The sequence below is a fragment of the Engystomops pustulosus genome, chromosome 4, assembly GCF_040894005.1.
Source record: "Engystomops pustulosus chromosome 4, aEngPut4.maternal, whole genome shotgun sequence".
NCBI classification, from domain to species: Eukaryota; Metazoa; Chordata; class Amphibia; order Anura; family Leptodactylidae; genus Engystomops; species Engystomops pustulosus.
In genome coordinates, this window is record NC_092414.1 from 70,029,731 (window position 1) to 70,054,274 (window position 24,544).

The 24,544-nt window shown below is 40.6% G+C and overlaps 1 long non-coding RNA gene across 1 annotated transcript in view; it reads left to right on the forward strand.

The window, feature by feature from the left end:
- The window catches only part of LOC140128997 (uncharacterized), a 37,048-nt gene extending 12,923 nt beyond the window's left edge, over positions 1–24,125 (forward strand). The window contains exons 2-5 of the long non-coding RNA XR_011855238.1: positions 14,849–15,039; positions 15,228–15,426; positions 19,571–19,615; positions 20,703–24,125. This is a non-coding gene — a long non-coding RNA (uncharacterized lncRNA). The remainder of the gene's footprint in view (positions 1–14,848; positions 15,040–15,227; positions 15,427–19,570; positions 19,616–20,702) is intronic.
- Positions 24,126–24,544: the final 419 nt, after the last annotated feature.

A 24,544-nucleotide genomic window follows, 5' to 3' on the forward strand; every position in this document is an offset into this window, starting at 1 on the left:
ACAAAACGATGCTATCCTATTGCTATGGCTAGTTTCTAACCTACACTGACAGCACACAACTGGATTTTGTGCTTTGCAAGATGAGTTTGAGCTATAAAATGAAATAAAGGTAAAAAAAAAAAAATCAGCAGACTCTGCCTAATTCTACTCAAACCCCTAATAAATTGTCCCACTTCGGTGTTTGAGGTGGATATGCGTGTCACTAAGAGCTAAACACAACGTTCGCAGGTCTCCCAGCAAATTCCTCGCAGTATGGTACTAGCTGCACTACTAGTGCCAGCAAGCCCAGCCACAAGCAAACAAAAAAAAGGAAAATATAACGCTATTGTAGGCCTAAGTAAGCCGTTGGGGTTCTCCTATGGCTATTTTGTAGCCTACACTGAAAGCACACTGCTTTGCAAGATGAGTTTGAGCTATAAAATGAAATACAGCTAAAAAAAAAAAAAATCTGCAGACTCTGCCTAATTCTACTCAAACCCCTAATAAATTGTCCCACTTCGGTGTTTGAGGTGGATATGTGTGTCACTAAGAGCTAAACACAACGGTAGCAAGTCCCCCTGCAAATTCCTCACAATATGGTACTAGCTGCACTACTAGTGCCAGCAAGCCCAGCCACAAGCAAAAAAAAAAAAAAAAAGTATAACGTTATTGTAGCCCTAAGAAGGGCTGTTGGGTTCTTGTAGAATCACTCCTGCCTAACACTATTCTAATAGAACACCCTAACGCTTTCCCTGACCAGCAGCAGCTCTCTCCCTAGCGGCATCCAGACACAGAATGATCCGAGCAGCGCAGGCAGCGGCTAGTCTATCCCAGGGTCACCTGATCTGGCCAGCCAACCACTGCTATCGACGTGTAAGGGTACCACGTCATGCTGGGTGGAGTGCAGAGTCTCTTGGCTTGTGATTGGCTCTGTTTCTGGCCGCCAAAAAGCAAAACGGCGGGAGATGCCATTTTCTTGAGCGGGCGAAGTATTCGTCCGAGCAACGAGCAGTTTCGAGTACGCTAATGCTCGAACGAGCATCAAGCTCGGACGAGTATGTTCGCTCATCTCTAATGAAAATATGAAAAATAATGAAAAATAGTCCGTTGATGTACTGCGTCTTTGCACTAGCTGGCAGTTCCTGGCCCAGCTTTCTATAGGCCCTATGAAAATACATGTAGCTTGACATGGGAGCTACAGAAACACTGTAGCTCTCTAAGCTGCACTGTTGCTGAAAATCCTGAGGGAATCATTAAAGATTTGAAGTTCAACACATTTTTAATTTTGATTTTAATTTTTTACTGTTCTGAATTTTATCAGTTGGTAGTCTCCTGGTAATTGAGGATCATATAAAGTTTCTCATAAAATAGAATTAAGATATACTTTCAAATTGAATGAACAGATAGTTACACTAAGAGCCTTGACATTGATTTATGATATTAATGTCTGGGAAGCTTACTTGGCTCTCCCAAATACATATGTTTCATTCTCCGTACATTCCTTCGTTCTTGGTAATTTCAGGGCATCAGCACAATATCTTCACACATTCACAAATTCCTCTGCTCTCCACTGGCAGATGAGAATGCAGTTACTTAAATATACTGATGTGACAAGTATAACATCCACTTTCTTTTATCAATCTTTTTTCTAGCTTAATTTGTCATCTCGGTCTTTAAACTGATTTACCCAAAGGGCATAAATCGGTCATTTCCTTTCACTCTATGTAAAATATATGTTTTCTTTGTAAATGTGTACATTTGATGAACTGTGTGGTTTTACATATGACTGCAATAACCATGAAACAGTGAACTCTTATTCTAAAATTTACTGCTTCCACTTAAAGCACCAAGGTCATCTTAGAGGAAAACAATCTGAAATTTTTACAGTCCCGTTTTGTCATAGACACTTCTAGAGTTCTTGGAGGTTGTGATTTGAATTTTTTAAATTAGTTTTTTAATGACAACTTTATTTAAAGACAATGTTTAAGTGTATGAAGAGTACATTTCCATAATCAGGATACATGGAAGAGTGATCCAGAAGTAAAATAAACCTTGCAACATTTGTAGGACGTGATGTGCGTGAATGTGGAGTGAGAGGAGGTTCGCTTTGTGACCCAACAATTTGGAGTTAGCATACCATACATACTAACCAGGAAAAAAGAATACAGAATTCCCTTTATGTTATGTGAATTTAACTGTGATTTAGAACAGTATGTTCACTTGATACCATGATGGAATGCTAGTCTGATTGCATGTGGATTGGTGTTTGCTCTAGTGTATATGTTTCCGCAATCTAAGATATCGCATACCACAAGTGTGGACGTAAAATGTAAATTGTTTCTGTAAGTATTTAATATCCAAATTTGAGATTCAGCAGCTCAGCATTTCGTTCCAAGCCGTATGTGTGTTCTGTATCTAGTCTTCTAGCTTTCCTTGGCAGTAGGACCACATTAGAGAATGGGGATGGCTTCCATTGCCACATTTCCAGAAAGTGTTCATATAGTTCCCAAATTTTGTCATTGACATAACAGTACAGCAGTGTTGTTGTACTTCCTTTTCTAGCTCTTAGCAGCTTTATACAGTCATATTGGCTTGGTCCTAATAACATAAAGAATTTGGTCTGATATTTTGGGGGATCTGTTTTTTACTTTTTCCTTACAATTTATATTAATCCCCACATTGGGTGTCATTTTCATCATACTGTACAAATTGTTTACAAGTCTTCTTTCTGTTTTCACAGGTCTGTATAAAAAACAGTAGAACATCATATAAGTATCGCTTTCCCTCCCATGCTCTCCGCTCCTGTTCTGCAACTGGCCTCCACTTTCACTTCCATATCGTATTAGGTCTCCCCAAAAAAAGCATTCATTTCCATCTTCCAGCCTATTATATTATTTACCCAGTAGAGGGGAGCAGATTTTTTAGTTCCACGATACAGTGGGGCACAGCTGTTAAGTAAATACCCCACCTAATAGGTCTCTAATGTGCAGGACACACTCTGCATCGAGTACACTTCTGACCATGCACAAGCATTCCAGATACCTGAGCTTTACCTGTTAAGGTCCGCCCATCGGGGGCGTGTCTGAACACGAGCCTCCAATGGAAATGCACACAAGCTTGTGAAGAACATGGAATTATTGAGGTGGCAGGGTGGCTGAGTGGCTGAGTGAGTAACACTTCTGCCTTGCACCACTTGGGTTCTGGGCTTGAATCCCACCCAGGTCAACATCGGCAAAGAGCTTGTATGTTCTCTTCTTGATTGCATGGGTTTTCTCCAGGTCCTCCATTTTCCTCCCACACTCTAAAACATACTGTTAGGTTATTTAGATTGTGAGCCCCATGGGGACAGGGACCCATTTGACATGCTTTGTGCAGCGCTGCGTAATCTGTGTGCGCTATATAAATAAAGAATTATTATTATTTACTGCCATCAGTGTTATATTGTACCATTGTAATGAAAATACATTTGACCCCTTTTAACCCCTTAAAGACTAAGCTCATTTTCACCCTTAGGACACAGCCCGATTTTTCAAATCTGCCAAATGTGTCACGATATGCAGTTATAACTTTGGAGCGCTTTATCTTACCAAGTTTATTTTCAGACAGTTTTTTCATGACATGTTGTGCTTCACATTAATTTGGTGGAAATTTTAAATATGTTCCTATTTTTCTGACTTCTAAATGTTATATTTATCATACAGTTAGTATGATAACTAACCAAATTGGTTTCTAACTAACATTAACCATATGTCTGCTTTGTGCTGACATAATTTTTTATATGTTCATTTATTTTATTAGGACGTTAGGAGGCTTACAGTTCGAACAGCGATTTTCCAAATTTTCAAAAAGATTTCAGATTCAATATTTTTGGAGGACAATTCATCTTCATAAGGCTTTTCAAAGTTCTATTTATTAGAAACTCCCCACAGATCGACCCATTTTTAAAACTGCCCCCCTCAAACTATTCAAAATAGTCTTTGGTAAGCTTGTTAACCCTTTAAGCTTCTCCCAAGAATTAAAATAAAATGGAGGTTCTTATTGGACTTTTTATGAGTAGGGAAATACCCCACATGTCAATGTAAGCTACTTTAGTGGCGCACAGGGGAACACAGAACAAAAGGAGCCAATAAACTTTTAGAGGGTAGATTTTGAAGACATTGGGGCAAATTTACTTACCCGGTCCATTCGCGTTCCAGCGGCGGCTTCTCCGCTCTGGATTCGGGTCCGGCCGGGATTTAATAAGGTAGTTCTTCCGCCGTCCACCAGGTGGCGCTGCTGCGCTGAAAGTAAACTCATCGCGCCGGAATGCACCGAGCTGGACCAGGTGAAGGTAAGCGGTCCTTATGCGACACATTTTCGGTTTTTAAATGCGGCGGTTTTTCCGAATACGTCGGGTTTTCGTTCGGCCACGCCCCCCGATTTCCGTCGCGCGCATGCCAGCGCCGATGCGCCACAATCCGATCGCGTGCGCCAAAATCCCGGGGCAATTTAAGTACAAGCGGCGCAAAACGGAAATATTCGGGTAACACGTCGGGAAAACGCGAATCGGGCCCTTAATAAATGACCCCCATTGTTTCCAGGTGCCACTATATATTTGAAAAGTTGCTGAGCTACGAGAACAGTGACCCTCTCCCATAAATCATCCTATTTTGTAAACTACACCACTCAGCTGATTTTAATGTTGATAATGAGCTTTTTACAGATTTTACAGATGTTTTATAGAAAGCGAAAATCTTTTTCCAAAAAATCTCGCTTTTGACCCAAAATTTTTATTTTTAGAAGGGGTTAAAGAAGTTAGTTTAATATTAGTTTGTTACAGAGTTTCTCTTGAATGCAGTAATATCATGTGATCACAAGCTGCTATATGGGCACACTGCAGGGTTTGGAAGAGAAGGAGCGTCTATTGGCGGATTTAGCTGAAACAGATTTCAGGTGCTATGTCGCATTTGCTAAGCACCTAATATAGTAGGGCAGTAAAAACCTCTAAAGAGCGGACCCTGTTGTTAACCTTTATTATCTTTTTTTGGGGTGTCGTCGCAAACAAAATCCTATTCAGTAATTGATTTTTACATTTTTTTGTGGTTTATACACCAAATAGCATAGATAACTTATGTTCTATGGGTCAGTACAGTTACGGTGACATGCCATTTATATTGCTTTTTTATGTTTGACTTGTTGTACAAAATAAAAACTCATTTGGAGAGAAAAATCCATTGATTTTGCATTGCCGTCTACTAAGAAGCATAATATTTTTTTATTTTGTTGAGTGAGCTGTTTTATGGCTTGTTTTTGTGGGACAATTTGTACTTTTTATTAGTATCATTCAGGAGTATATGTGACTTTTTGATCACTTTGATGTTTTTTCATTTGTTGGATGCACAGAAATCATAATTTTTGCTTTAATTTAGTTTTTTTTAAGGCGTTCACCAATTATTTTATTTTATTGTACGGGTTGTTACGGATGTGGCAATACCCTCTTTGTGTGGGCCATTTAGGGGACTTTTATTTTGTGTTAAAACATTTTTTACTAAACTTTTTCTTTTTTTTACTTTTTTTCCTCTTTTTCTGTCTCCCTCTGGGACTAGAACAATGGATATAAATGGACATAGTCTGAAAAATTTAATTGAGCAATTAAGTAAATTATTGATCATTAGAATAGAAAAAAAATCCCTAGCACCCTACAGGGAGGAATTTCCTTCAATCTTTAGTTTAGGTGTGCAACCATTACCCTAAGCTGATCTGTGGGGTGCTAGGTTGCGAGCACCCCCCCCCCCCTCCAATCTGATTTTAGAACCTATTTCAAGGATATGTGGTAATATGTTCTGTACAATAATACTACAATGTCCCCTTCAGCCGAGTTATATTCATTGTGGGTTTTGATGACAAAACCAAAAATCTACTTCTACTTGATACTTCTCTTTTCTAAGTATAGACATTTTTAGCTTGATATTATTTGAATAGTACACAGAATGTTCCCTTTCAATTGTACAAAGTTTTCAATTGTTGATTTGCAAATAATATTTATTTTAATATGAGGAAGTTGCTATTTAACCCCTCACAAAATTGGCCATGTTTGGCTTTAAAGGACCATATTTTATAATTTTACCCCATTAACCAAAGTAAAGTTGTTGCTAGGGTCAACAAGCAAAGGATATAACAGCTAACATGAAAGGAGCAAGTGTATCTTAAATATGGCATCTTCAACTGATTTACAGTTAAAATAATCAAATAATGAATGTTGGTGAAGACATGTCTGTTGGACATCCCCCACCAAGGTCTAGCCAATTCTTGGGGCCTGGAGGCAGCCGGCACCCAGAATACTGGAGTGTCTGGCAATTGCAGCCTTGTGTATGCTGTGGTCACGGTGCTTGGTATGAGGACTAGTGGGCTGACCTACAGCCTGGCAGGTTTCCAGCAGGTGGTGTGTGCAAGAAATATGGAGGGAGAGGCTTTTGCAATGGATTCTCCCTGAGGAAACCCCTGAGGTGTCTGTAGAATGAGTCCCTGGGTGATGGATGGGAAAGCCTGTAGTGGTAATCAGTCGTATCCAGGGATCAGAGGCAACGTTGTGCAAATAAACTTGCAGTTCTTTATTGAACAGCATATTCCTTAAGCTGGAAAGGTCACGGAGAGCCGGTCCACAGGAAGGTTACAAACAGCCTGAAGGTAGATGCAGGCTGGGCTGGTTCAGATGAAACTGAGTCCGGATGGTGGCGCTGCAGTTCTGGCCTTAAGTCTGCGGACTTGCCCTGGGTGCTAGGTAGTAGACCTAAGGCACTAGAAGCTCCTGGGATTAATGGCTTAATGTGTGCTGCTCTCTCTCTCTTGACTCTGCTGTCTGACTCCAAGATGGAGTCACTCTGACCAGGTCAGCCCTCTGCCCAGCAGAGGTTTTTATACTCCCATTGCCAAGTGGTAGCACCTCTCCAAAACACTTCTAGCTTGTGTTACAGAAACACCCTTGGATAATTACATTAACCAATTAACTGTTGCCTTGCCAGGCAGTAGCTACAGCTGCAATTACGCTATATTCCAGTTCTTCCTACTTCCTACAGTAATGGGCAAAAGTTTTGAGAATTATACAAATATTAATGTTTACAAAGTCTACTGCATCAGGTTATATAATGGCTATTTTCATATACTCCAGAATGTTATAAAGAGTGATCATCTTAACAGCAATTAATTGCAAAGTCAATATTTGCCTAGAAAATGAACGTTTTCCCCCAAAACACATTTCAACTTTATTGCAGGCCTGACTTAAAAGGAGCAGCTAACATCGTTTCAGTGATTGCTCCATTAACACAGTGCTGGAGATCAATCTGTCATGATTAAGTAAGAATCACACCACTGGACACTTTAAAAGGAGGCTGGTGCTTGGCATAATTGTTTCTCTTCTGTTAACCATGGTTATCTCTAAAGAAACACATGCAGTCATCATTGCACTGTACAAAACTGGCCTAACAGGGAAGAGTATCGCAGATAGAAAGATTGCACCTCAGTCAACAATATATCGCATCATCAAGGAATTCAATGAGAGAGGTTCTATCGTTGCCAAAAAGGCTTAGAAGGACCAGTAAGTGCCAGGACGGTCTCTTAAAAGTGTTTCTGCTTGGGGATCGGGCTACCAGCTGTGCAGAGCTTGCTCAGGAATGGCAGCAGGCAGGTGTGAGTACATCTGCAAGCACTGTGAGGAGGAGACTCTTGGAGCAAGGTATGGTGTCAAGGAGGGCAGCAAAGAAGCTACTTCTCTCCAGAGAAAACATCAGGGACAGACTGATATTCTGCAAAAGGTACAGGGAGGGGACTGCTGAGGACTGGGGTAAAGTCATTTTCTTTGATGAATCCCCTTTCCGATTGTTTGGAACATCTGGAAAACAGCTTGTTGGGAGAAGACAAGGTGAGCGATACCACCAGTCTTGTCTCATGCCAACTGTAAAGCATCCTGCAACCATTCATGTGTGGGGTGGCTTCTAAGCCAAGGCAATTGGCTATCTCACAGTCTTGCCTAAAAACACATCCATGAATAAAGAATGGTACCAGAATGTCCTCCAAGAGCAACTTCTCCCAAACGTCCAAGAGCAGTTTGGTGATCAACAATGACTTTTCCAGCATGATGGAGCACCTTGCCATAAAGCAAAGGTGATAACTAAATGGCTCAGGGAACAAAACATAGAGATTTTGGATCCATGGCCTAGAAACTCCCCAGAACTTAATCCCATTGAGAACTTGTGGTCAATCATCAAGAGATGGTTGGACAAACAAAAACCAATAAATTGTGACAAAATGCAAGCATTGATTGTGCAAGAATGGACTGCTATCAGTCAGAATTTGGTCCAGAAGTTGATTGAGAGGTGCCAGGGAGAATTGCAGAGGTCCTGAAGAAGAAGGGTCAACATTGCAAATATTGACTTGCTGCATTAACTCATTCTTACTGTCAATAAAAGCTTTTGTTACTCATAATATAATTGCACTTGTATTTATGTATGTGATAAAAATATCTGACAAACACACATAAAAACCAGAGGGCAAGAGATCATGTGAAAATATAATATTTGTGTCATTCTCAAAACTTTTGGCCATGACTGTAGAGAAGTTATCAGTCTCCCTAACAGCTCCTGAACTGGAGAGGGTTTTATACGCAGCTACCAGCCTGCCTGCAGCCTGCAGTTGAAAGATTGATCCAGGTTTTATACTATTTATATTTCGTCATGTCCTAAAGTCAGGAAATAAGGGAAATAGCAAGTTAAAGGTGAGGAGAGGCAGAAACAACTGCCTTAAACTCCGCCCTTTCAGTACTATTCTCAAGATTCCTGACTGCCTGTCATCATTTTAAAAGTTGATTTTAGGTATAAAAAGATCTTTGTAAAAGCCTCTGTATTGTCTGTCTATATATTTATTATTTGCTATCTATGGCCTTCAACTTTTAAAATTATGCGTAAGAGCCAGAAAACTTGGCTGGTAGGCTGCCTCCCCCTTATTCTTCAGAGCTTCTGCCTCCCACTGCCTGATGTAATCTCAGGCAGCAGAGGAAATTTCAGCAAACAGTGTGAGGGAAAGTGCTCCCTGCACACAGGGGTGTAACTGGGAGAACATGCAGATTTTTGCATGGGGCCCCCTTTCTCATAAAAAAGCATATATACATATCGGTATAGACAAGTTTATACACTCACATACATTTACGCACTCATGTACACACATATATATTATATACAAACACAAAGTTCTAAACTTATACACTCATTTTTATATACTCGTGTATACTTATACACACATTTGTGCACTAATTTATACTTTTATACACTAATACATATACAAACTCATATAGTTTATACACACACAGTATGTACACATCCATACATTTATACAAACATACCATATATAAACATCAAATGTGCACACATATTGTACAGTATATACTAGAGATGAGCGAGCACTAAAATGCTCGAGTGCTCGTTATTCGAGACAAACTTTTCCTGATGCTCGAGTGCTCGTCTCGGCTCGAGTGCTCGTCTCGAATAACGAGCCCCATTGAAGTCAATGGGAGACTTGAGCATTTTTCAAGGGGACCATGGTTCGGGAATAAAATGTGTTATTTAATTGAAAAAGAATGTCTTCTGATAAGTTAGCAGATGTATGCAAACATCTGCAATCTATTCTTCACTGTTCCGCGTGTATATTATCTCCCGAAAAGTTAGCAGATGTGAAGAACAGTGAAGAATAGAATGTCCCGATATCTCCCTGCTGCCCCTGCCCCGATGTCTCCGTGCTGCCCCGATGTCTCCGTGCTGCCCCGATGTCTCCCTGCTGCCCCGATGTCTCTGTGCTGCCCCGGTGTCTCCGTTCTGCCCCTGCCCCGATGTCTCTGTGCTGCCCCGATGTCTCCGTGCTGCCCCAGTGTCTCCGTTCTACCCTTGCCCCGATGTCTCTGTGCTGCCCAATGTCTCCATGCTGCCCCAGTGTCTCCGTGCTGCCCCTGTGTCTCCGTTCTGCCCCTGCCCCGATGTCTCTGTGCTGCCCCGATGTCTCCGGGTTACCCCGATGTCTCCGTGCTGCCCTAGTATCTCCGTGCTGCCCCAGTGTCTCCGTTCTGCCCCTGTCCCGATGTCTCCGTGCTGCCCCGATGTCTCCGTGCTGCCCCAGTGTCTCCGTGCTGCCCCGGTGTCTCCGTTCTGCCCCTGCCCCGATGTCTCTGTGCTGCCCCGATGTCTCCATGCTGCCCCGATGTCTCCGTGCTGCCCCAGTATCTCCGTGCTGCCCCAGTGTCTCCATTCTGCCCCTGCCCTGATGTCTCCGTGCTGCCCCATGTCTCCGTACTGCCCCAGTGTCTCCGTGCTGCCCCGATGCCTCCGTTCTGCCCCTGCCCTGATGTCTCCGAGCTGCCCCGATGTCTCTGTGCTGCTGTTCCCCCGATGTCTCCGTGCTGCTGTTCCCCCGATGTCTCTGTGCTGCTCCCTGGTGTCAACGTCCTGCTCACCGTGTTCTTCAATGTGTTCTTCACACATATATATATTGTTCTTCACATACTATTTTGTTCGCACTGTTCTGCACGTATCTCCCGACAAGTAAGCAGATGTGCCGAACATCTGTAATCTATTCTTCACTGTGTTCTTCACTGTGTTTTTCACTTAAATGATCCTGTGTTCACTGTTTTTATTCTATTCTTCATTGTTCTTCACTGTGTTTTTTTAATTAAATGCTCTATCTCGAGTATACTCGCTCATCTCTAGTATATACACATTGGGGCACATTTACTTACCCGGTCCAGTCGCGATCCAGCTGCGCGTTCTCTGCTCTGGATTCGGGTCCGGCCGGGATTTATGAATGTAGTTCTTCCGCCGTCCACCAGGTGGCGCTGCTGCGCTGAAAGTCATCTCATCGCGCCGGAATGCACCACCTCGGACCAGGTCGAGGTAAGCGCTCCCCAAGCGACACTTTTTCGGTTTTTAAATGCGGCGGTTTTTCCGAATACGTCGGGTTTTCGTTCGGCCACGCCCCCCCATTTCTGTCACGCGCATGCCGGCGCCGATGCGCCACAATCCGATCGCGTGCGCCACAATCCCTGGGCAATTCAGGTACAATCGGCGCAAATCGGAAATATTCGGGTAACACGTCGGGAAAACGCAAATCGGGCCCTTAGTAAATGACCCCCATTATATACATACATATAGTATATATACATCATATACTTATACATACAGTATACACTCACCGTTTATACACATACATTCAGTATAAACACACCATATACACACGTAGGGGGTTATTTATCATACGCCAGCACTCGACAGCTCGCTGCTGATTCGGTTTAGCCGGATACATGAAGAGGCGAGGGCCCGGGCAGGGCCTAGCATGGAAATAAATGCAGCGAGACATGTGAAAATTTGCCAGCTGCAGAGATTGCACATGAGCTGGGACAGGAATGCCCGTGTCAGCCCACTCCTCATCGGCAGCGCTCCACTGGCTTGAAGGTGGTGGATTGGAGAAAATAATCGCAAGTGCTAGCTATAAACTAAAATTAGCGATTATTTCTGTGCTTCTATGCCACTGACGTGGTGCAGAAGCCTTGATTAATATCACCAATACTGAGTATATGTACAGCATATACACACACACTGCACATACATACAGCATATAGACATACATATAGTAAATATACACATATATACATACACACCATATACAGAATATACATAAACACTTATACAGCATATGCACATATATACTTATATATGCACACACACACACACATGTATATATATATATATATATACTCATGTATGAGCTGAGTTTTTCAGCACAAAAAATGTGCTGAAAATCCTCAACTCGGCTTATACACGAGTTAATTACGGAACTGATACTTTAAAAAAATTATATAGTCCGACGGCTTATACTCGAGTCAATAGGTTTTCCCATTTTTTGGTGGTAAAATTAGGGGTCTCGGCTTATATGCGGGTCGGCTTATACTCAAGCATATACAATAAATATATATATATATATATATATATATATATACCGATAAAGTTAATTGCTCTTTTTCTTTATGGTCCTGGTGGGCAGAGTTCGGCATCGGAAGGTTCGGCGGGCTGTGTGGGTTTAGTGGGGAACAGGGGGAAGCGCGGACAGGTGGGGCTTTACTTTGGGCTTTAGAAGATGTGCCGGACGACGGGCAGGAGGCTGTGCCGGACGGCTGGTAGGAGGAATGTTTTATACCACTTTGTGATCTTGTATCCAGCAACAGGAAACTCAGACACCAATACTTGAAAGTTAAAACTCCATGTCTTTATTTTCGGACCGTAGTCTTGGATACAAAAATTGACAGCTTATAAAGTATACATCAGCAACGCGTTTCAAATGCACTGTGCGTCCATAGTGTGTTTGAAACGTGTTGCTGATGTATGCTTTGTAAGCAGTTCCCCGCACGCCATACATTAGCATTAGTATTAGTAGATCATTTAGATACTACAAGAGGTTGTGATATGAGGAAGAATTCATGGCACACAATCAGACTGTTGAGTTGACAAATGCAATACAAGCAGCTCCCCGAAGAAGTGCTCCTTGAAGGAAAGTGCTAAACATGAGATTGGGTTCAATGATTATAAAAGAAATGGAGTCACAAGATGTTCAGCTTGAAACTCAGAGTTTTGCAGAGTTATAGAAGTTGTTGAAATAATGGGGCTCATTAACTTAGGGTCAGCGGAGCGCATTTTCATTGGGTTTCCTGATGATTTCCGTTTTGCATCACATTTAACAGGGGATTTTGGTGCATGCGATCGGATTTTGGCGCATCGGCGCCGGCTTGCACACGACACAAATCAGTCTATGCGCGGGATTTAACATTTCGCATTGTGTCACAAGACATGCACTTACAAGCACCAGGAAGAAGAAGGTGAACTCCGGAGGACCTTTATTTAATTATCAATTTGCCCCATTGATCATTAAATAAAAGATCTTGCTTTTTGTTCATAAATTCTGTGATAGGGAAATGTACCATATATTGTTGTATGAGGAAATAGAATCACTAGACTTTCTTGATGGAATTCAGAGTTAGGCTGGTTACACTGATATCTGTGGTGGCCCGACTACTGTATGTTAATACTGTAGTGGTTGATTTTTTTTTTTTTCAGTAATAAATGAGAACTCTTCTCATGGAAAAATAAGACATCCTCAGGTGTCTCTTTAAGAGTAAAAATGAATATAAGACACTCCTTTTTTGCCAGTGTCTTCTTTTCAGGGAAGTACAGTTTGTACAACAGATAAGCCCTCATGTAAATGTAAAGTATCATGGAATTTCAGAAGTACATCGTGGATGGTAAGAAAACAACAGCTGGTAATAGGGGAACAGCTGGCACTATAGGTACATTGTACCTGAAATTGTGGTACGTAGTGGCTTGTACTGGTAGGATATTGAGGCTGATATTGTAGACGGGCAACGTCGCTGGTAATATGTAAAGGCATGGTTGACTCCTGCTTTCAGTCAGAGACTGAATGACAGAGACTCAGAGGGCCCCTTTGCAGTGAAGTCACACGGCTGCATTAAAAATTCAGAAATTAAAACCGTATCCTGTTCCCTAAATTATTTACTAGTTTATGGTCTCAAACAGTCCCCTCATAGTTATTTTATATACAGCCCACTATGTTTATTTTTTAAAAAGCCATGGTAACCCCTTTGAATTCATTAGATACGGCGTCCCTCACCCCCTTGATTCCTTATGCACAGCCTTATGTGACCCCCCAGCAGCTCTGGGCCCTGACACTTGCACTGGTATGCCCAGTGCTTGCACTGCTGAGTATAGAGGCACTGTGGTGCTTGAAACCTCAGAATACAGTACTTAATATTGCTGTAACTTGGCCACCAATGTTTACTCTCCAAAGTCTGTGCTTGTAATTGCTTGTTTCGTGCTAGAAATCAATTATAGTTATTTCTAATAATTAGGTTTTATCTGTACAATCAACTCCCTGGCACAGTAGGAAGTACTGTAAGCTTTCAGATTGCTATCTTATGTAGACAGAATCTGTATTAGAAGGAGTTGAACTAACTTAGCATGACTAAGAAGAAACACTGTTTCACATATACATCATTTTTGATCAACTTTACTTTACTTTTGTGTAACTGTACATGATGTTGTTGCTTTGTAATTTCTTTTGAAAATAAATTAACTACTTGTGTTTGTGTTTGTTATAGGACTATGCTACCTTTGTGCCATGTAGGCCTGACCACCATTGGCCACCTGTGGAGTAGGTGGTCTCGTGCGTTCCTGCACCTTGCAAGTGTACTTTTAAAAAACAACACTATCAGTATAGGCAGACCTGACACACAGCATCAGTCTTATTTTACACTTTAAGGCTCTCAGTAGTGTTGTGCCTATTTTTAGCAAAACAACAGACAGGAGCACCGTTTCACCTTTTACTTGAGCTATTGATCCATATGGTATTATACTACTAGTGTTTCCTCCTTGTCCTCTCCTCTGCTACTCTCTTCCACATTTATTTTAGCTACTCGACAGAATTGTGTTGCATGTTTAAAGGTGCACCAAAAAAAATCTGGTGCACAAATCCAGAACAGTGCCTGTAATCAATAATCTGGTGCACTCTGCACATTAGTAACAAACAAACGGGATATTCCCACAAGTTTATAAATGTAATCAGGATAACAAAATAATACATTCTCTAATTCACTGTTATTAACAAAAATACAACATTTCACTGGTATAAGTCTAACCTGTCTCTATCAGTTCTGGTGTACACAATTTCAGTTGCCCATAGACATGACCGTGTAACTTTGGACTTAGGGTCAGGGAGGCCATCTTGGATTTCTGTGTGATGCCGTGAAACTGAGTCTTGCTCTCTCTCTTTGCTTCCTGCACTCTAGCCCCGCCCCCCTGCAGTCCAGGACAGAGCTCACACTGACACGCAGACTGTATTCCTGCCGGCAGCAGCGTGAGGAGTGTAAAACTACTGACAGACAAGTTCTTTATATGGGGAGGCACAGCAGGAAGGCACAACAGATCCATGTGTTATGGAATAGCAGAGTTGTAGGAGAGCTGTCATTGTGTGCAATAGGTATCTCATCTCTGATCTGCTTAATTTCTCTTTCTGTGTGTTAGATACTGGTGAATGTTCAGAAGTTAAATGAAAGTGTATATAAATCTTGTACCCTGAAAATCTAACCACATTGTCAGATCACAGAAATAGATGGATTTATAAAAATGATTGTAGAAATCTGAGATTTTTTTTCTTTCATGGGAAAGTCCCTTAGAGGACATCTACCACCAGGATGAAGGAAAGCAAGCACTGGACCAGGCCTGAGGTACTCTTCTAAATTCCGCATCCACAGCCAATCAATCCACAGCCTCATGTGTGCCTACAGAGAGGAAAGTTCTCAGCCTGTTACCTGCTGCTGCCTTGGACTGTGTGCTATTAAAGAGACTGTGGCCCGCATTTACTAAGGTACTTGTACTTTTGGACTTTACACGTTCTTTTCAGTGCAAACTGCTTGCACATGTATTTAAGAAGTCCTTGTCTCACATATGTGACACAAATTTCATCCTGTGCACAGTTAGACCGTGTGCCACATCTAACATGTATAGTATGACAAAAGTGTGTTGCACCCACCATGTTAAAGGTAAACCAAAAAAAGTTGCTGCACTCTATCAGGGCAGTACAGGAAGAGCCAGATTCATGAAGAACGTGCGCCACAATTCATGAATCTAGAGCCAGCAGCACTCTACACAGGCAAACTGCATGTAGTACACACTGTTTTAAGGAAATGTTTTTTTTAAGATTCCTGTCTCCATGTGTGATCCCTGGCCTACCGCTAACACCACAGGCCACAGGCCAAACACACCATATACAAAAACACACATACAGCATGTGCATGTATATATAAAGAAATACATATATAGTTACTTGCTGTTTGGGTGTCCAGGGTGGCCGCAGTCGGGCAGGTGTTCAGGTGGGTGTTGGGGTGGGCGACCCGGCGGGCAGACGTTCTGGCCGGCATTTAGGTGTTTGGGCGGGTGGTTTAGGTGTTCGAGCTGTCTAGGTGTTTGGGCAGACTGGGTAGTCTAGGTGTTCGGGCAGGAGGGCGGGCTAGGTGTTCAGGCGGCTGGGCTAGGTGTTCGGGCTGGTGGCTGTGTTAGGTGTTCGGGCGGGTGGCCGGGCTAGTTGTTCGGGCGTGCGGATAGGCTAGGTGTTCAGGCGAGCGTTTGGGGCCCGTCTGGGTGGGTGGTCGGGCTGACGTTCTGCCGGGCAGGCCGGCATTCCATTAGGTTGGAAGCCCGGCGTTCATTGGGTTGGGGTGGCACTAGGGCGTTTGGATGGGCCAACGTTTGGGCAGGTGGATGGACTGCTGTTTGAGCAGGCGGCCCGGCGTTTGGCTGGGCGGGCCGGCCTTTGAGCAGGTGGGCCGGCGTTCAGGTGGACTGGCGCTAAGGTAGGCCGGCGTTCAGGCAGGTGTTCAGGTGGGCAGACAGGCTGATACCTGTGCCGGCCTATGGAAGGAGGAAGTACAGACACAGAGGAAGGGGCCCAGAGGTTTGCATCAGTGAATTATGACCCAACATTGCATCCCCAAATGGGCCCGGTTGGGTCAGGTGTTATACCCCTGATGGTTCCTCATCAGCTTGGACAGAGGAGCTATAGAGGAGTGCAACACATAAAGATTTTCAATTGTTTTGTTTCTTCACCGTTCTGTGACCTCCCCCTCTTCCTGCTTCTCTCTCTTGTCCATGGGGGCTTGGACAGAGCCTTTTCACCTGGGCCAAGCCACATATTCCTGGTGCTAGGCCTCACTACAAACATAACACATTTGATTCCATTGCATTGCCTTACGTATTTGTTACTTTTTCTGACATTCCTTTTTAAATCAATACTTTTATTTTAAGAAGTTATGATTTGATAGCCAAGTGGGTGTTACCAGTTGAGGATGTTTCCCTGCATAGTCTGACACTGCTAGTACTTCACATACAGGATACCAGTGTACAAGTCAGTAGAGGAAAAAGGAAGAGTCTTAGCTAAATGCTATCCCAAGTAATCTCCTTATGTGTCATACTTTTCATTGCAGGTTATGTGCATAATTCATAACATCCATATTCACAAAGTTATGTTAGAAAGAACATAAGAAGACTATAAAATGTGATATGCAGTAAATCATTAGCTATAATTGTTGAGGTATCTTTGGTTCTTTTTAAACACTTAACTACCCAATTATTAAACCTTCTCGTGCTGAAAGATCAAAGTGCCTATAGAGAGCCAATGTAAACATGAACTCACATCCTGTTTATACGTAATGAAAACGTTATTATAGCGCTGAGCATGTCGTGTCCTTCTCGCTTGGGTGCCTTGTAGCTGCACTATTGGGCTTTATGTCTTAATGCTATAATTTCTTGTACCATATCTAAATCAATTATTTTATTAATCCTGTAGGGCTCACTCTTCTACTGCATCTTCACCTCTTCACATACATTTAACCAATTCCTATCCACAGTACTCCTTAGGTTATGGGTGTGTTTTTGCCTAGGATTTTGAAGGATACATGTGCCAAATCAAAATAAAAACTCTAGCAGAATGTGGGAGATGGATTAACCCCTTCCAGGCGAGGCCCTTTTTTGTTTTTGCATTTTCATTTTTCCCTCCCCACCTTCAAAAATCCATAACTTTTTATTTTTCCATGTAAAGAGCTGTGTGAGGGCTTGTTTTCTGCATAAAAAATTGCACTTTATAGTGATGGTATTTAATATTTCATGTCGTATACTAGGAAGCAGGAAAAAAATTCCAGGTGCAGTGAAAACGGTGAAAAAATATATTTGCGCCATATTCCTGTGGGTTTGGATTTTACAACTTTCATTACGCACCCCAAATGACATATCTACTTCATTCTTTGGGTTGGTGCGATCACAGGGAAATCAAATTTGCATAGGTTTTTTAATGTTTTCATACAGTTACAAAAATTAAAAGCTCCTGTACGAAAAAAAAAAAAATCATTTTGCCATCTTTTGGCGCTAATAATTTTTTCATAATTCAGTGTACAGAGCTGTGGGTGGTAATTTTTTGACAATTTACCATTGTATAATCACTTTTTATTGCATTTTTTATATTTTTAAAATTGTCAAAGTGGCATTTTTTACTTTGGCCGCTATTTTCCATTACAGAGTTAAACGCCGGGAAAAAACGTTATTATATTTTGATAGCTCGGACATTTTGGGGTGTGGTGTGCCTAAAATGTTTATTATTTTTATTGTTTATTTATATTTATATCAGTTCTAGGGAAGGGGGTGATTTGAATTTTTAGTTTTTTTCAATTTAATTTAAAAAAAAAAAATTTAAACTTTTTTTTTTTTACTATTTTGCAGACTCCCTAGGGTACTTTAACCCTAGGTTGTCTGAATGATCCTACCATATACTGCCATACTACTACAAATCGCCGCCAGGATTTAAATGCCTTCAGCAGCTTTGCCGGATGCATTTGCAGGCTTAACAACCGCGATCGGTGCCCGCACAGTTTAGGACAGTTTGGTTTCCATCTTAAGTCAATGATAATGATTGATCTTATCAATCTGTCCATGCCAGGATTTTGAAATAATTTGTACTTGAACTGCTATTGGAAGTTTTAGAGCATTTTAAGCAGCTTTTGAGCTGTCCAAAAAATGGTTTTGTTCTCTGTAAAAAGTGGGGCATGGCCTACTTGGAAATATTCATTGCTCCACAAAATTCAGTCCATGCTCCAGAAAATTCAGTCCATGCTCCAGAAAATTAAATATTGTGGTGCAGCAAACTAGACCAGCTAATAGGAGGTGCAAGGTACGACTCACCAGTCTTATACTGCGCCAGACTAATCAGCCAGCATCAGGCACAGTGGGGAACATCTACTAAGGTACTTGCACTAGTTTTCTGTTGAATTGCTTGAACAGATATTTGTGTTGCACATGACTGTTTTGTGTTGCTCGTGACTGTTTTGTGGCGCAGTTGTATTATGCTTCTTTCTACACAAATTTCTGCAATGAAGAAGGGTTCCAATGCTCAGACGGATCGTGCGCCAGTTTTATTATGCAAAGTCCAACAGAAATGTGTTGCACGCCTTATGTTAAAGGTGCACTCCATTAAGGCAGTGCAGGAAGCCCCAGATTCATGAAGAACGTGCGCCATAAATCCTGAATCTGGCGCATTCTGCACTATACACAGGCAAACTGCATTTAGTGCAGATTGCACTGTTCTTAGTAAATGTGCCCCAGTGTGTTTTATAAACTTCTGTATCTTTTTAGTATTATGTGACATTTAGTGAATTTTGTAATCTACTTTATTATCTATAATACCAGAAATTAACAATTTATCTTATTGTTTAAGCATGGACACAGGCATGTAAAATGAAAAGGCGTTGTCTGTGTCTATAAATATTCTCAGTTTAGGAACTAACTAGTAAATCTGACATTATCCTACATTAGCTGTCACTTACACATACATATCACACTGGAGTTTAATCCTTTAATGAACTCCAGGTAATAAAGTGTATGAAGTAATTGTTGTAAATCTCTGAGCAGTTACCTGATTTAGATGGTATCTTCATCATGATCTGATGTTTACTGTGTGTTTACAGAAGGTGCAATTTTTTCTTACTGATGGCCTTTCTGATCTGTTCTAGGTAAGTAAAAATTTAAAGGGGCTGTCTTATCATAGACAAACCCTTTCACCCAACGTTCTGCATGAAGTTTGAATTAAAGAACTATATACTGTAGCTTTTTAGAGCTCCTCTGCTCCAACTGACAGAGGAGAGACCTAAACAGGTTTCCCTCTCTCATATGTAAATGCTTTAATAAGGCATGTAGATGTAGAGAAAAAATATTCCGACTTAGTCATAGCTGAATGGTGGTGTGTATTTGCCGTGTCTTTATGCAAGTATGGCTAAAGTAACACTAACAGTATAAAAGATGCCACAACAAAACCTCTAAATTTATTCAGATTCCCGATTCGACCACAAATATGATTCTGACCTTTAACCAGACCTGTCAATTAATCTTGGCCCTGACAAGACATCTGTTTTACCCCAAAACGTTATCTTATTCCAGATAACTAGCTTAATTCTTTCTTTAGTCTGTTTCACTATATTCATTTATATACCCTTTAAAGCTACAAATTAATTAATATCGAAACCTATTATTTGTTCAGACAAAAAACTTACATAAAACATAGTGAAGAACCCCAATTAGACCCAAAGTTAATTTGCCCTAAAGACCTGTAATCAATGAAACCCTTTTAGAGATCCTTTTCACTACAAGTCCTATATAGTAGCTTCCAATATGGCTACAACCCTGAAGTAGATGTTGTGGAAATAAACCCTATAAACCCTGGTGACAACTAGAGTGGACCTGAACTTTCCGTTCAAGTTGTGGGTTTAGATGCGTCCCATGTGACCTGGACAAGTTGCCAGATTAGCGGCAAAATGTCAAATTTGGCAAATTGCTGCCCTTGACCGTGTTTGTCATGTTTGTCCACAAATAGTTATGAAGCAAATTGATCATAAAGAAAATTGGTTGTAAAATAAATTCTTCACTCAGCATGTACTACAACTCCCCTGATTGATGTCTAAAGCTTTTTTCAGACTCCAGAGTATTTACACTCCACATATATTATAAAAGCAGTCATTTCTCCATGAAATAGCAAATCAGGTTACTACAGGGAGACTATGCCTAATATTTCCACTCTATCTCTTTTTTCCTGCATGTTAAAAGGGCTTCTTCATTTGGTTGGATCTGGACTGTGAAATAAGGGCCATGTCGTGTTTACAAACCGAACTCTCCCACAGAAGAACTTCAAGAATAATTCCTGTATCTCCTTTGTACTACTGGTCTCACACTGTGATGAAGATGTATGATGCCCTACATAAGGATATACGATTTTCAAGGAATGACATGTAATGCTGTAAAGTACCTTAAATTGTGTGTTACCTTTACCAGATAACCTGTTATTGTTATGCCAATTGGTTGTTAGGACGGCTGCCAACCTTTATGGAGGATCCCCTGTCATAGCAGCATCTGTAATAGGCCCTCTCTACAGCAGTGCAAATATACTATAAAGCATCAGTATCGTAGTATAATGTATCAATGATCAGACCCCCTAGGGTTCAAGTGCCCTAAGGTGCTCCAAAAAATCTAAAAAAAAAAAAAATGGGTATAAAATTGATTATTCCCTGGGTTGAAGCCCATAATGTACAAAACATCCTGTTATCCAATCACCACTTTTTTGCCAGTTTGTCACAAATAAAAATTTAAATTAAAGGGTATATAGTCCCCAAAATGGGGATTTTTTTAAAGGTATTGAAACATAATTGAAGATATATAAATTTGTAATCTACTTGATCATACTGACTAAATACCAAAATTAAAGAAGAGTCATTTGGTGCGCCTAATGAAAGCTGTACATTCGAAAAACGTAAGATGGCACTTCTGCATTTTTTGTTATTTTAAAGCATTTGGATTTTTTTCCAATTTTCCAGTACATTGCATGGAATATTAAATTCTGAAACTAGGAGGTACAGTTTGTCGCAGAGATATACAGTTCTGTAAAACGGAAAATAAAAACGTTATAAGTTCTGGAAGGTGGGGAGTGAAAAATGGAAACAAAAAATTTAAAAAAGTACAGGTTATTAAGCTTGTTGAGAACTTTCTTCTTTGAACTACAAATCATCCATGAACATATACATTAACACTTTTGCTAAATTTTAACAGTGAAGAACATGTAGCTGAAATAAATCACTTTGGAGAAAGGTTTTGTAGCACGCTAGTATTAAAGAATGCCTTAAATGAGTTTTGCACTATAGGTTTCTTCAGTGATGCATTTTACTCCTGGCTTTATACTGCTTGACATTTTCTGTCTCTAGTGTATCCGCAAACAGCCATCTAATGTTGTACAATTATTGACATTTATACACTTCATTAAAGCAGCTGGCAGAAGACTGTGTTTAACAGTCTTTAGCAATATCATTACAAACTAAGAATTAATGTAACCTTTAAAAAGCTATTATTCTGTGCAGTAAGTCAAAACCAACAGTTGATTTAATATATTCAGCAGGTAATAAAATGTTATCATGTGGTACATAGGAAGTGCTGTACGTATTTGGTTTGTGTCAGTAGCCCTTGGCTAATGCAGCGTTGGCAAAACTTTTCCCCACCCCTATGAATTCTGTTATTAGGGTAAATAAACCTGACTGATTTCTATATTCATCTATATCCGGCACTATATGCTAATGCCATAGTATTACCAATGATGTTGACATAAGCAAAACACATATTTATGAATGTGTCGCAGGATCTGATCTCGACTACTTCTTTTGCTGCATCAGATTTATCATTGTGATGATGAATTCGGGTGCAGTTTAAGTTCTACATTTAGATCTGCTTTTAGCTGGTCTAAACTGAGAGCCACAATGTGCACAGACTAATTTCCATCAGACCTCGCCTCCTTTCACCAAAGATCATGCCTCCTTTAAAGAAGGACATGCCCCTTTGGTGACGAGACAGAAAAAGGGGAAAATTGTAAAAAAAGCCTTCATAAATGTGTCGGAAGGTCGGTTTTGGTAAAAAATGACACCAGAAGTTTGGCCAAAGTGGATTCATGAATTTCCATCATGAACAATATTATCAATAATTGTATGAAATATGATGGGTTGGCTCCTGGCTCCATGTTCCTTGTGCTCATGGAAAAATGTAGCTAACTGGTATAAAATAAAATTTCCGGCACCTCATGGATGGTGCCCAAAAAAAGTATAACAAAAGTGTGACAGAAGACCCTTTTTTGACTCTCCTGAGCCGTCATCAGCTAATGACCGCCAGTATGTAGGACACCGCACAGGACAACACAAGTCCACTATTAGAAGATAGAATCTGTTATTTCCACTTCCATCACATTTCAAAAATATCACCATTCCCGATCCTAATTAAAATATTAGATGATATGAAAGAACCAAAAAGACAAGGAGACGACATTACAGAGGGAAACCTTCTGGATTCATGAGTTACAAACCCTAGACCCAAATGGCCTTCATAGGGAATCTATCTACAGGCAGTCAACGACTTAAGAACACTCGACTAACAGACGACCCCTAATTATAAAGGGACCTCTGGGTGTTGGTAATTTACTGTACTTGAGCCTTAGGCTACAATGATCAGCTGTAACAGTTAAGCTTTATTGTTAATCCTGGTTCTTATGACAACCCAACATATTTAAAATCCGGTTGTCAAAGAGACCAAAAAAATTTTGGCTAAGGTCACAATTATAAAATATACACTTCCGACTTACATACAAATTCAACTTAAGAATAAACCTACAGAACCTGCCTGTATGTAACCCGGGGAATGCTTGTATATGAATGTGTTCACTATATTTTGGCATAATCCATGTATGTATATCCTCAATAGATCCTGTATAAATGTTATTTGTTACCGTTTTTGTAAAATATTGCCATTACAAGTAAATTTACTAATGTTAGAACAAGTCGGGCTATTTAGCACAGCCGGAGTTGTACGATCAGGGGACACAGTACATGATCAGAGTCACGTGACACCATTATGACACCATTAGATGCCTCTGTGAATTGGTTTGTATAAAGAACGAGATGACCATATAGTTGACCATATAGGTGTAAAACACTTTTATGCATTCTCATTATTTCTGTAGACCATTTCCCAATAGAAACATTACAAAACTCAAATCTTATTCTCTTTCATGAAATTTGCCAATATTCCAGTCGAGGGTCATGGTGAACAATGTGAAATAATAGTGGGATTTTCCCTGCCATAGAAGAGCACTAAGCCTCTGTTGAGAGATCCTGAGAAAGACTCCATCTGTAATAATTAACCAGTCTATTCCCAATTCTTCTAAGGATTTATCACCATGGTGCAACCAATAGAGCAGCTGATGAGGGATTTTGTTAAGATGCAAATTACAGGAAAGGGTGTTGAACATCTGCTTTACAGATTAAGTTTATTGCACAATATTGACAAGAGTCATTGACTTGCCAAAGACTGTATTAGATCACTTCAGTTAATTAGATAAGGTGATGTGCATTGAGTGTCCTGTTAATATATGTAACCTAGATTTATGGTCCAAAATAGGCCTCATGGCCACTGACAACATGCTCAAGGTATTTTTATTGGTAATCTGTAGATCTAACATATTCATTCTCTTGTTATGAACGTATTGAAAATAAAACTGGTTAAAATACTACAGAATTGAAAAATGTAAAATTTGATATTAAATTCAATTTTGGACATTTTTATACCTAAAACATGCTGGTTGAAGAATGAAGAAGAGGTGGTAAGTAGCAAGTACCACTGAAATGGTTCAAATTAGGATATGGAAGAAAATGGAATGACCTTTGTTATCACTTGTTTTTTTAATAAAGGAAATCTACCATCAAGCATGCCCCTCCATGTGGAGGTCCAGGCGTTCACTGACCCCAAGCCCTGACAATAAACCAGGGACACTTACTCATAGATTCAGGCACCCTGACTGTGGTAATCTTCTTGTATTTATTATCCTTGGCTTCCTTTCTTCTAAAATCAACTTTTATAAT